This window comes from Schistocerca serialis, chromosome 8 (assembly GCF_023864345.2).
Source record: "Schistocerca serialis cubense isolate TAMUIC-IGC-003099 chromosome 8, iqSchSeri2.2, whole genome shotgun sequence".
In the NCBI taxonomy this organism is placed as follows: domain Eukaryota; kingdom Metazoa; phylum Arthropoda; class Insecta; order Orthoptera; family Acrididae; genus Schistocerca; species Schistocerca serialis.
Genome location: NC_064645.1, coordinates 60,840,255 through 60,853,445, shown reverse-complemented (window position 1 = coordinate 60,853,445; position 13,191 = coordinate 60,840,255).

The following is a 13,191-nucleotide window of genomic DNA, read 5'->3' as shown; positions in this document are numbered from 1 at the left end:
AACTCGGGACAGCTTAAGCGCTGACCAACCGACTAACCAATCCGCCTAACGTCCTATCACAATGATGGAATATTTTTCGGCAAGGGCGAAGAGACAGACAGCACTACGTCTTCAGAAAACACTCAAGGCCGAAGGAAACACTAGAACCAAGGTAGACCTCCCCAAAAAAATACGCACAGTACAGTACAAGAGGTTGTCTAACAACACGCCGTGTTGGACAGCATCAACACGACGAGGAAAGGTACACTGCCGGAAAAGTACGCTAACCTCCATGGCAGATATCTGGGGCGTTAGCGGCCACAAGACAGAAAATACCGCTTGTTGCACTTAACTAATAAGAATAATACTAAATGCAATGATGAATAGCAAATACAGAAAGACGGTTGCAATATTTCACAGCCTCGAAACTCGTTGTCGCCAGCCTCAGCGGCACTGGGAGCAACAGCCCGCCGACCAAAGGCGAGATCTCAGAATAGTCGAGGTTGCATCAGCAGTTAACTCTTCACTCAACTTAAACGCCCAGGGTACGGTGAGCAACGAAGTCGTCGGTCTCGCAGCTACCCCTCCTCTATCCGGCAGTGGCAGCACGCCGCCAGTGGCCCCAGCTTCCCCTCGCACTGCACGGACCTGTTCGCTGCTGCGGCCCCAACCAATGTGATGTCCGCTCGCAACTCCCCACTCCACACAACGCGACCCGGAAATACTAGCGGTCACTCCAAAGATAGTACCACAGTACTTGTATCGGTAATCGCTGCTGCTGCCACTCACGGTTGAAATCCACAGCTTCTAAACTACATGCAGACTTCATCTAATGTGGAGAATGGCGCAGCGTGTGCGGTCGTGGAATCCAGAATGAGTTGTCGTCAAACTGCGGCCAGCGGGCCGAATGCGGCCCGAATCAAGTAGTTGTGAGGCCTGCGGTTCTCAACCGTATTTTATAAAACACTGAGGTAACGAAAGTCGCGGGACGCCTCCTAATACAGTGTCGGGCCTCCTTTTGCCCGGCGTAATGCAGCAACCCGACACGGCGACATGACATGGACCCACAAAGCCGTTGGAAGTCTCCTGCGGAAGTAACGAGCCACACTGCCTCTATAGCCGCCCATAATTGCGAAAGTGTTGTCGGTACAGTGTTTTGTGCACGAACTGACCTCTCGATTATGTCCCGTAAATGTTTGATGAGATTCATGTCGGGCGACCTGGGTGGCCAAATCATTCGCCCGAATTTTCCAGAATGCTCTTCATACTAAACGCGAACAATTGTGGAGTGGTGACATGTCTGGGTACATAAAGTCAATTAATGGATGCAAATGCTTTCCAGGTAGACGAACTTTACCGTTTCCAATCAATAATCGGTTCAGGTGAACTAGAGGACCCAGTCCATTCCATGTAGACACAGACCACACCATAATGGAGCCACTACTAGCTTGCTCATTCCCTTGCTGACAATTTGAGTCGATGGCTTCTGGGTGTCTGCGCCTCACTCGAAACTTACCATCAGCTCTTACCAACTGAAATCGGGATTCCTCTGACCAGGTCACTATTTTTCAATCGTCTACCGTCCAACCGATATGGCTACGAGTCGAGGAGAGGTTCTACAGGCGATTTCGTGTTGCTAGAAAAGGCACTCGGGTCGGTCGTCCACTGCTGAAATGAAATGTCGTGTGGCTAGGGCCTCCCGGCAGGTAGACCGTTCGCCTGGTGCAGGTCTTTCGAGTTGACGCCACTTCGGCGACCTGCGCGTCGATGGGGTTGAAATGATGATGATTAGGACAACACAACACCCAGTCCCCGAGCGGAGAAAATCTCCGACCCAGCCGGGAATCGAACCCGGGACCTTAGGATTGACATTCCGTCACGCTGACCACTCAGCTACTGGGGCCGGACCGTCCACTGCTATAGCTCATTAACGCCAAATTACACCGCAATGTTCTAATGGATATATTCGTCATACATCCCTCACTGATTTCTAAGGATATTTCACACATTGTGCCTCGTTTGTTAGCACTAACAACTCTACGCATACGCCGCTGCTCTCAGTCGTTAACTGAAGTCTGTCGGCCACTACATTTTCCGTGGCGTAAGGTAATGCCTGATATTTAGTATTCTCAGCACATTCTTGACACTGCGGCTCTCGGAATATTCAATTCCCTAACGATTTACGGAATGGCGTGTCTCATGCATCTAGTCCCGACGACCATTCTAATCGTGGTTGTATAAACTCTGCTGACAGTTTTTGTTATATTTGTGGTATTTTTGTGATTTAAAAACACCAAATGAACATTACAGACTTTGTGGAAAAGGTTTATCTATCATACTTTGGATGTAAACTTGGTGAACAAAATAAATCTTGAAGATCTGAGAAAATGGTCCAAAAAGGAGAAAAAGCCTTTAGATTTGCTGTTCCTCTGATATTGAGGGAGCCAAGAAATCATTCCGACGATTGTTATTTTTGTACTGTTGAAATTACTAGTCATAATTCGAAAAACAAGAAGGTAATAAGCTACCCCTAACATCCTGTCTGCCATCTGACCAGTAGGGCATGATGTAGAGTTGCCAGTTCCTGAACCACCAGATGATTTAAATTCTATTTCAACAGAAGTATTTTCTGATGTACAATCTGATTTACATGAACCAGCTGATGATGAATTCCATTGTAATACAGAAAGTCTAGAGCCCAAATTGTTTACTCAGATCGAGCTTAACGATTTGTTTAGGGATCCTGGCTTAACGAAAGAAAAAGCTGAATTGCTTGGCTCTAGATTAAAGGAAGAGAACTTATTGGCAGTTAGAACTAGCATATACGTGTATAGAAAGAGAGAGCAGCAATTTCTTCAACAAGGAGGTGATTTAGTGTACTGTTCAAACATTCCCAGTCTGAAAAATGAGTTTGGTATTGAATACAAAAAGGAAGACTGGAAGCTATTTATTGATTCATCCAAAACTAGTTTAAACGCTGGTTTATTACATCGCGGTAACATGTATGCATCTACACCTGTTGGACATTCTGTACCTATGAAAGACAGCTATGAAAGCCTAGTAATAGTGCTAAATAAAATAGGCTATTCTGCTCATGGTTGGATGATACGTGGCGATCTAAAAGCAACATGCAATATTCCTTGGTCAGCATGGTCGCTTTAACAAATTTGGATGTTTCTTGTGTGAATTGGACATTAGGGCTAGGGATCAACACTGGTGCAGAAAGAACTGACCGGTGAGGGAGTCTTTAAAACCTGGTGAGAGGAACATTCTACCCAAAAACCTTGCAGATTCAAACAACGTACTCCTACCACCTCTACATATAAAGTTAGGCCTATTGAAACAGTTTGTAAAGGCTTTCCCTTACGATGGACCATGTTTTAAGTATCTCTGCCAAAAGTTTCCACACCTTTCAGAAGCTAAACTAAACGAAGGCGTCTTTGTCGGACCTGACATCAGGAAATTGATGTTTGATGTTAACTTTGAATCCACAATTACCTTAAATGAGAAAGAAGCATGGGTATCATTCAAGCAAGTCGTTGCAAAGTTCTTAGGACATGAAAAAGACCCAGAATATGTTTATATTATAGCTACAATGTTAAAGAAGCTTAAAACTTTAGGATGTTTAATGAGCCTCAAAGTTCACTTTTTGAAGAGTCATCTTGATTACGAGCATTCGTGGAAATTGGTAAAAAAAATGGTTCAAATGGCTCTGAGCACTATGGGACTCAACTGCTGAGGTCATGAGTCCCCTAGAACTTAGAACTAGTTAAACCTAACTAACCTAAGGACATCACAAACATCCATGCCCGAGGCAGGATTCGAACCTGCGACCGTAGCGGTCTTGCGGTTCCAGACTGCAGCGCCTTTAACCGCACGGCCACTTCGGCCGGCGAAATTGGTAACACCATAGATAATAACGAGCGCCTCTTTTTCAAGTTGACTAAAATTTCACTGCACTTTGTTGGGAGTTCTTGAGGCAAAAGCGATGGGCTTATCCGACGAAGCAATTTTATGGGAGAGCACTACTCCAATTCTGTAAGAAGATGCATGCACGGCTAACACAACAGGCTTAGCTGAAGCAAAGTGAATTAGGCAACGAAATGTATCCTGACATTTGTGGGATTACAGTAACAGAATACCATTCCAGCTCAGCGGGTTCAGTAATGAGAAATTTGCACAGTATTAGCAATAATCTTAATGCAATACGTAAACTCCCAATGACGGCTTGTAACTCGTCGTTACAGGATGCTGGCAAATCTTTAATTGCGGGCAAGTGTGAATGAACAGGAAGGATAACCTATACATTTGTGATACGTCCTAAAAATTCAAGCTATGTTTGGTAAAAGGAGCACTTTTCCCACTTACACTTTAAGCCTACTTCAGCCGCAACTTGAAATAAACACTCCACGTTTGCAAATGTTTAGCAGCCATACAACCTACAATAACGACAAGATCCAGGTAATTCGTACATGAAGGGACTTCAGCTGTTAATTGTTCCAGGAAATGTTGAAAAATAGCAAGAGTTGAAGCACTTCCTAATGATAGTTTTTTAAACTGAAACAATCCCAGGTGTGTATCGATGACGAAAAATTGCTTGGACTGGTCGTCCAGCGGTAACTGTAATTATGCCTCACAGAAATCAGTCTTCGAAATGAATATGCCATGTTCCAACTTATACATTTATTCCTCCTGTCGTGGGAGAGAAAAAGAGTCCACAATAATTTCTGGGTTTACTGTGGCTTTGAAGTCCGTGCACACGCATATTAGGTGTGTGTGTGTGGGGGGGGGGGGGAGGGGGGGGGGATACCCACTGGCTTGCAGCAACACGTTGTACCACCCCAGTGTCTTTCAGTCATTGCAGTTCCTTTGCAACCTGCTCATATATACACTGAAGCGCCAAAGAAATTGGTATAGACATGCGTATTCAAATACAGAGATATGAAAACCGGCAGAATACGGAGCTGCGGTCGGCAACGCCCATATAAGGCAACAAGTGTCTGGCACAGTTTTTAGATCAGTTACTGCTGCTACAATGGCAGGTTATCAAGATTTAAGTGAGTTTAAACGTAGTGTTATAGCTGGCGCACGAGCGGTGGGACGCAGTATCTCTGAGGTAGCGATGAAGTGGGGATTTTCCCGTACGACCATTTCACGAGTGTACCGTGAATATCAGGAATTCGGTAAAACATCAAATCTCTGAAATCACTGCGTCCGGAGAAAGATCCTGCAAGAACGGAACTAACACCGACTGAAGAGAATCGTTCAGCGTGACATAAGTGCAACCCATCATCAAATTGTTGCAGATTACAAAGATAGGTCATCAACAAGCGTCAGCGTACGAACCATTCAACGAAACATCATCGATATCGGCTTCCGGAGGCGAAGAAACACGCATGTATCCTTAACGACTGCACGACTCAAAGATTTACGCCTCTCTCGGACCCGCCAACACTATTAATGACTGGAAACACTTTGCGTGGTCGGACTTGTTTCAAATTGTATCGAGCGGATGGACGTGTACAGATATGGAGACAACTTCATGAATCCATGAATCCTGCATGTTCAAGCTGGTGTAGGCTCTGTAATGATCTGGGACGTGTATAGTTGGAGTGATATGGGACCCCTGATACGTCTAGATACGACTCTGACAGGGGACACGTACGTAGGCATCCTGTCTGATCACCTGCATCCGTTCATGTCCATTGTGGATTCCGAAGGACTTGGACAATTCCAGCAGGACAATGAGAGACCCCACACGTCCAGCATTGCTACAGAGTGGCTTCAGGAACATCTTCTGAATTTAAACGCTTCCACCTAACACCAAACTCTCCGGACATGAACATTATTGAGCATATCTGGGGTACCTTCCGACGTGCTGTTCAGAAGACATCTCCACCCCCTCGTACTCTTACGGATTTATGGACAGCCCTGCAGGATTCATGGCATCAATTCCATCCAATAATGGACGCCTGGAAATCTTTAGCCATCCTAATGCTGTACTCACTGTCTAATAGACACAGTCTGAACAAAAATATTCTAAGCCAGAAATGTTTGTACTGTTTCTACAACATGGTACATCGATTAAAATGCACTTCGTAACGTCACAAAAAGTTTCTGCCAAACTGCAGACACCTAGTACGGGTGTTTTGTCTGTTGTTAGCCGAAAAAGTTGCAGTAGGGTTCTGTGGCGATGCGCTACCGCTCAAATCATAGGTATCTTCATTGACAAGGGAAACTGTGCCTCACTGAAATTTAACTGTCTTATGAGTAACTTTTAAATGGACAATAAGTTTTTTCTTGTGTCTGTGGACTAAGCAGAAGTTTTCCACAAGGGGGGAAAGCGAGAGTGTGTTTGTGGCTGCCGCGCCGGCTCAGTAGTGACGAGACGAACACTGGGTGACGGCGGTGCGGTGGGCTGCCGCTTTGCCCGATGGCGTTGCAAACAGACGGTCTGGGTATGACCTTGCTTGTCGCATGTGAAGCACTTTGCTTTGCTTCGTGACAAGGACATGCTTTCCTATCATCAATAGAAAGTCGCTGTTGGCAGCACTTCTGCACCTTATTTTTAAGTGTACCTTGTGTATTGATTGATTGATTGATTGATTTTTATTGCCCAAAAACAAAATATTTACAGGGATGTAAAACTTGTATAAGCAATGTGACTGAAAGATTTCACTTTGAGTTTTAATCTGAGACCTGCTTTTATTCACTTTAACATTAACTGTAGACTGACAAGGGAAGTCTCTCTGCTGGAACAGGAATTCTGTGTTCCAGTTCCGTTTAGAAGCTTTACGTAGCACTGTCATTAGAATGGTGTAAGTGTTTGACTGTGTTACGCTTAGTTTGACCAATAACGGATTTTTAAAAAAATTTGCATGAGGTTCCTCAACAAAGTGCATGAAATAATACACAGAATCACAGTAGGCATATCTGGCGAAAATAGTCCTCAGAATCGCATTCTCGAGCTGAAGAATCAAATGCCACCTGAGTCGTATTTTGAGTTGAGTAGCATGTGGGGGAGTATTTTACTCAGTCACTTACCAGGAATATTGAAACATAGGCTGATACACTGGAGTAGATTGGTGGTCATGAATAAAAGAACGCGATTTTATTATGAAAACTCTATTCCCCGATTCAGTGTCGAAGTCACGCCACACAGAGACGTACTCTTCATTTAATATTGCCTGAAGAAACATTGCTCCAAAGGCTGTACGTAGCCCGCATCTCGTGGTCGTGCGGTAGCGTTCTCGCTTCCCACGCCCGGGTTCCCGGGTTCGATTCCCGGCGGGGTCAGGGATTTTCTCTGCCTCGTGATGGCTGGGTGTTGTGTGCTGTCGTTAGGTTTAAGTAGTTCTAAGTTCTAGGGGACTGATGACCATAGCTGTTAAGTCCCATAGTGCTCAGAGCCATTGGAACCATTGGCTGTACGTATTTTGTTGTTTTGGCGGAATTATCACGTGCTCAGTATCTTTACCTACAGATGAATGATTTACTGTTGTTGTGTCCTTGTGAGCACTCCAAGAATCACAAAGTAGTACGCACTCCTGGCTATTTGCGACAGTGTCATCAACAACGTTCAAGAGAGAGGATGGTCTTTTGACATTTTCCCACTCGTGCTAGCCACCAGATGTATGTTTGGTGGAAGAATGTCTTCAGTAGTTTTTTTAACATTAGGGCCGAAGTTTTTTCCTGAAGACAAATTTACAGTTTGTATGTTAGGTGTCCACTCATTGGAAGTCCAACATCTATTGTATGAGTTGTAATCTGTGCGGACTGGAACAAAGCAACTGTTGATTTTTCCCTTTTTTAGAGAGTGCCCCACAGGAAGTTACTTCATAATTAAATCAACTGCGATCGGTGTTCGAAATGCAGTATGGCTATATCTGGAAACTTGCCGTTTTCTGCCTTACTTCTTCGACAGAATGGGCCCTAAACTGCCGAATATCTTCCTCTTCCTGGAATTCTCTTCTGGTGAAAGTTCATAGTCACCAGAACTGTTAGCTTATATTTGAGGAACACTGTTTCCGCCACTGCCACTAGTGCTACAGTCTTGAACACTATTAATCGCGTTATCGTGTATAAAGTCGGTTTCTTAACTCTACTGCGCAATGTAGCTTGAGTTTGGAAGTCGAATGAATATTCATGTTTCTGAAGAAGCAGATCCAAGAAAAAAGTATCCAATGTGCCATCATCATCCTCTCCTAAGCCGTCCTCCTACGGATAACGTCTTTTAACTTGGGTGCCACAATATTTAAAACGTTCCAAATATGAATGGTTTCGTCTATTTTTGTTGTATGTACGTGACAATAGTGACACGCGTATACAAACACGTCAACTACTTGCTGTGGTAACTAATTAACTGGCGTGTTAAATCCCCCCTCCCACGACCTCCTCCAAGATTTCAAGCGCTATTGTGTACAAACCAAGAGCAACACAGACACACGCTGTCACCGTTGCAGGTCACAAATTCGATATGATTCTGCCTGCAAATATTTAAATACAAATTACTGTTCGAACCACGAGACGTTCCTTGAACACTACAAACGAGGGACGCAGACAGAACCTCAAAATCGACTTCAGTTTTGTCCACCACTCTTTGACACTCTATTATTGACAGAACTGTTTTCAAAAAATTTTAAATCTCACCACAGCAACATGAATCTGTGCCTCATGACGGTCATCAATTTTCCTAACGAGTTCCTCATATTCAAAATCTTCTGGACGACAGTCGGAAACAATTTGAGACCTGGACGATGGGCAGTGGACAGATAGAATGTAAGGCGCGACGTACCTTTAATGCTGTAAGCCGGGAAATGTGCTTCCAACTGAAGACGATATTATGACCAATCATCTTTCTTGTAGTTAAACAGACGAAACTTGGGCACAGCAACGTGCTGTGGTGGTGCTTGTTGCTGTTGCAACTGTTCACCTTCTGTTGAACACTGAGCAGCAGACATTCAATTTGCTGTGCCTGAAACTGAACAACTGCATTTAATGACAGTGCACCTGGAGCCTCATATATCGTTAAACACTTTAGACTAAACACAAGAATATAGAAAGTTATTGTCGCTGTGACTGGTGGAACACAGGCAGATGTAGGTGGAAGACAGTGCAAAAACTTCTCGTCGTCGTTTTTGTGTGTCACAGCAAGCCTAGTTCTATGGTTTAAACTTCTGGAGGAGCTTGAGAAGCTTCTGCAACAAAGAAGTATCATTAGATCAGTTGCAATGAAACACTTTATAACAAATAATTATCCTTTGAAGATATGCATGTCCATATATAGGACGATAATACGTAATACTCTAATATATCTGTCATTAAATGCATTAAAACGCTCTTCCGTTTGAAAGTGTTTCTTTATGCCTCACTAATTCGTCAACCTTTTCTCAAGTGTCTCATAAACTGTTCTTTAGCACAATATAAAAATTAAAATATGTACTTCCGACAAAATCAATTTGTCTTCTCCATAAAATTCAGTATAATAAAATACAGAGCAACTATTTCTTTAGCTCCCATACTTCAATAAATGTATTTACCCATGTTACAAGCATTATATATCAAAATGAACTAGACTGCCTGCCAAGTGCTCACCGTTGTAACAAGTTGACCTGTTAAGTACTAGCGTAACTGATAAATATTTGCAGTAACCGTACAAGCCTGCCACATTCAAATTAATTACATAAATTCTTACAAAGTTTCTTAGAGGGATAATTTTAGGTTTATGACTACTTCCCATACTACTTCAGTCCCAAATTTTGACCCAGGTTCCGGGGTTCGATTCCCGGCGGGGTCAGGGATTTTCTCTGCCTCGTGATGACTGGGTGTTGTGTGATGTCCTTAGGTTAGTCAGGTTTAAGTAGTTCTAAGTTCTAGGGGACTGATGACCATAGCTGTTAAGTCCCATAGTGCTCAGAGCCATTTGAACCATTTGAACTCAAATTTTGAGAAAAAATAAATCGAGGTGGCTCTTCAGAGAGTGGATATTGAGTCTTATCAAAGAGATTAACATCTGGAACTTTACAGTAGTTGGCTACAATATAAATATAATCATATGTGTGCTTTTTGTTGCCTGTGAACTTAGTAACAATGATCCATATCAATAAGCCTTCTCTTATTCAGACCATGGCTCAAATGACCATGATTTTTAGAATGACCATGATTTTTAGAATGACAGATCCGATGAACATGCCTTCTTTCCATTTCTCTTTTGCCGGCCGGAGTGGCCGTGCGGTTCTAGGCGACACAGTCAGGAGCCGAGCGACCGCTACAGTCGCAGATTCGAATCCTGCCTCGGGCATGAATGTGTGTGATGACCTTAGGTTAGTTAGGTTTAATTAGTTTTAAGTTCTAGGCGACTGATGACCTCAGAAGTTAAGTCGCATAGTGCTCAGAGCCATTTGAACCATTTGAGCCATTTCTCCTTTAATACACGAGGAAACTTCTCACAGAACATGCTCCATCTTTTTGTAAAACGTTTCATTAGACCCAACATAAAGTACAGAGATGTTTATAGAATTTTTGTTGTTCTTTAATGAAAAGAACAAGAGCCAAATAAAGGATGTCTTAATACACTCCTGGAAATGGAAAAAAGAACACATTGACACCGGTGTGTCAGACCCACCATACTTGCTCCGGACACTGCGAGAGGGCTGTACAAGCAATGATCACACGCACGGCACAGCGGACACACCAGGAACCGCGGTGTTGGCCGTCGAATGGCGCTAGCTGCGCAGCATTTGTGCACCGCCGCCGTCAGTGTCAGCCAGTTTGCCGTGGCATACGGAGCTCCATCGCAGTCTTTAACACTGGTAGCATGCCGCGACAGCGTGGACGTGAACCGTATGTGCAGTTGACGGACTTTGAGCGAGGGCGTATAGTGGGCATGCGGGAGGCCGGGTGGACGTACGGCCGAATTGCTCAACACGTGGGGCGTGAGGTCTCCACAGTACATCGATGTTGTCGCCAGTGGTCGGCGGAAGGTGCACGTGCCCGTCGACCTGGGACCGGACCGCAGCGACGCACGGATGCACGCCAAGACCGTAGGATCCTACGCAGTGCCGTAGGGGACCGCACCGCCACTTCCCAGCAAATTAGGGACACTGTTGCTCCTGGGGTATCGGCGAGGACCATTCGCAACCGTCTCCATGAAGCTGGGCTACGGTCCCGCACACCGTTAGGCCGTCTTCCGCTCACGCCCCAACATCGTGCAGCCCGCCTCCAGTGGTGTCGCGACAGGCGTGAATGGAGGGACGAATGGAGACGTGTCGTCTTCAGCGATGAGAGTCGCTTCTGCCTTGGTGCCAATGATGGTCGTATGCGTGTTTGGCGTCGTGCAGGTGAGCGCCACAATCAGGACTGCATACGACCGAGGCACACAGGGCCAACACCCGGCATCATGGTGTGGGGAGCGATCTCCTACACTGGCCGTACACCACTGGTGATCGTCGAGGGGCACTGAATAGTGCACGGTACATCCAAACCGTCATCGAACCCATCGTTCTACCATTCCTAGACCGGCAAGGGAACTTGCTGTTCCAACAGGACAATGCACGTCCGCATGTATCCCGTGCCACCCAACGTGCTCTAGAAGGTGTACGTCAACTACCCTGGCCAGCAAGATCTCCGGATCTGTCCCCCATTGAGCATGTTTGGGACTGGATGAAGCGTCATCTCACGCGGTCTGCACGTCCAGCACGAACGCTGGTCCAACTGAGGCGCCAGGTGGAAATGGCATGGCAAGCCGTTCCACAGGACTACATCCAGCATCTCTACGATCGTCTCCATGGGAGAATAGCAGCCTGCATTGCTGCGAAAGGTGGATATACACTGTACTTGTGCCGACATTGTGTATGCTCTGTTGCCTGTGTCTATGTGCCTGTGGTTCTGTCAGTGTGATCATGTGATGTATCTGACCCCAGGAATGTGTCAATAAAGTTTCCCCTTCCTGGGACAATGAATTCACGGTGTTCTTATTTCAATTTCCAGGAATGTAGATGCGATACTTGAAATTTCGTCTTGATATTATTTTTAACTTCACATTTTCAACTTTGTATTATTATGAACTTATATCATTTACATATCTAAAAATGCAATTTTTAAAATATTGAGTGTTAATTCCGAAGAAATGGTAGGCGAATGGCTTCTGTGCTAACGTATTAGGCTTAAGCACACTAAAAGCTACAAGAATAAGAGCCTTTCATTAGTAAAATATTTCTTCATAATTGCCCTTTTGCCCAAATTTGTTAATGGTTATATTAGTAAAACCACGTTTTTGTAGCTCTTTTCCTGCGAATACTTAGCATGCACAACAGACATTACGTACTTTCTCTCATTGTGGAAAGAAATCATATTTTCACAATTTCTTATATAGCTGAAGGACCGTTTAGTTGTGCATGCAGTTCCATGCAAACCAAGAGCAAGTAATATAATCTTCCTCATGCCAGAGAAAAAAAGATGGAGGGTTCTGTTTCAGCACTATTGTGCAAGGATTCACCCCTACCTTGAATTTGGATCAGCATAAAAAACCAGGAACGCGTAAGTAAGAGGCAAATTTTCCAATGGGTAGCGTCACAGCCGAAGAAACAAAAGCTATGCAGCAATTCCTGAAGCCGTACTGTTTTTCTTTGCAATCGGACGCATAGTGTCAGAAACGCTTAAACCCGTTTTAGCGAAATCAGACGTTTCTGGATAGTCTGTGTATGGGACACACACACACACACACACACACACACACACACACACACACACACACACAGAGTCAATATTGACTTACATTTCGTCCATTTGGTTTTTTCTCAAATCGTATCAGCTCTTGCACAACTTTCTCTTTCTTTATTATTGTTCCATAACTTCCGTTGCGAATTGTACTTTGACAACGAGATAACCAAGTTCACAATGTGGGATTTCCCGATTACAATTGCCATTTTAAATCAACCTTTGCCTGTGATAGATATCGGATTCTACTCTCAAAACACACGCAGTTCACTTCTCTGTTAAGAGCTATATTCACGCTCGTAACCTACACGCTACGGCGCCACATCAGTATTCACCTGTGAGTGGAAATGTCATATTACAACGCAGATGTATATCTTTTGGTTCTTAAGCTCGTACATCTTAATTTCATCTTTTTTTGTTAAGGAAGTTAACAAAGCGAGCACCACAATCAATAAAGTCACAGCAGTGTAACGAGGAGCAAGGTTTGGCTTTGGT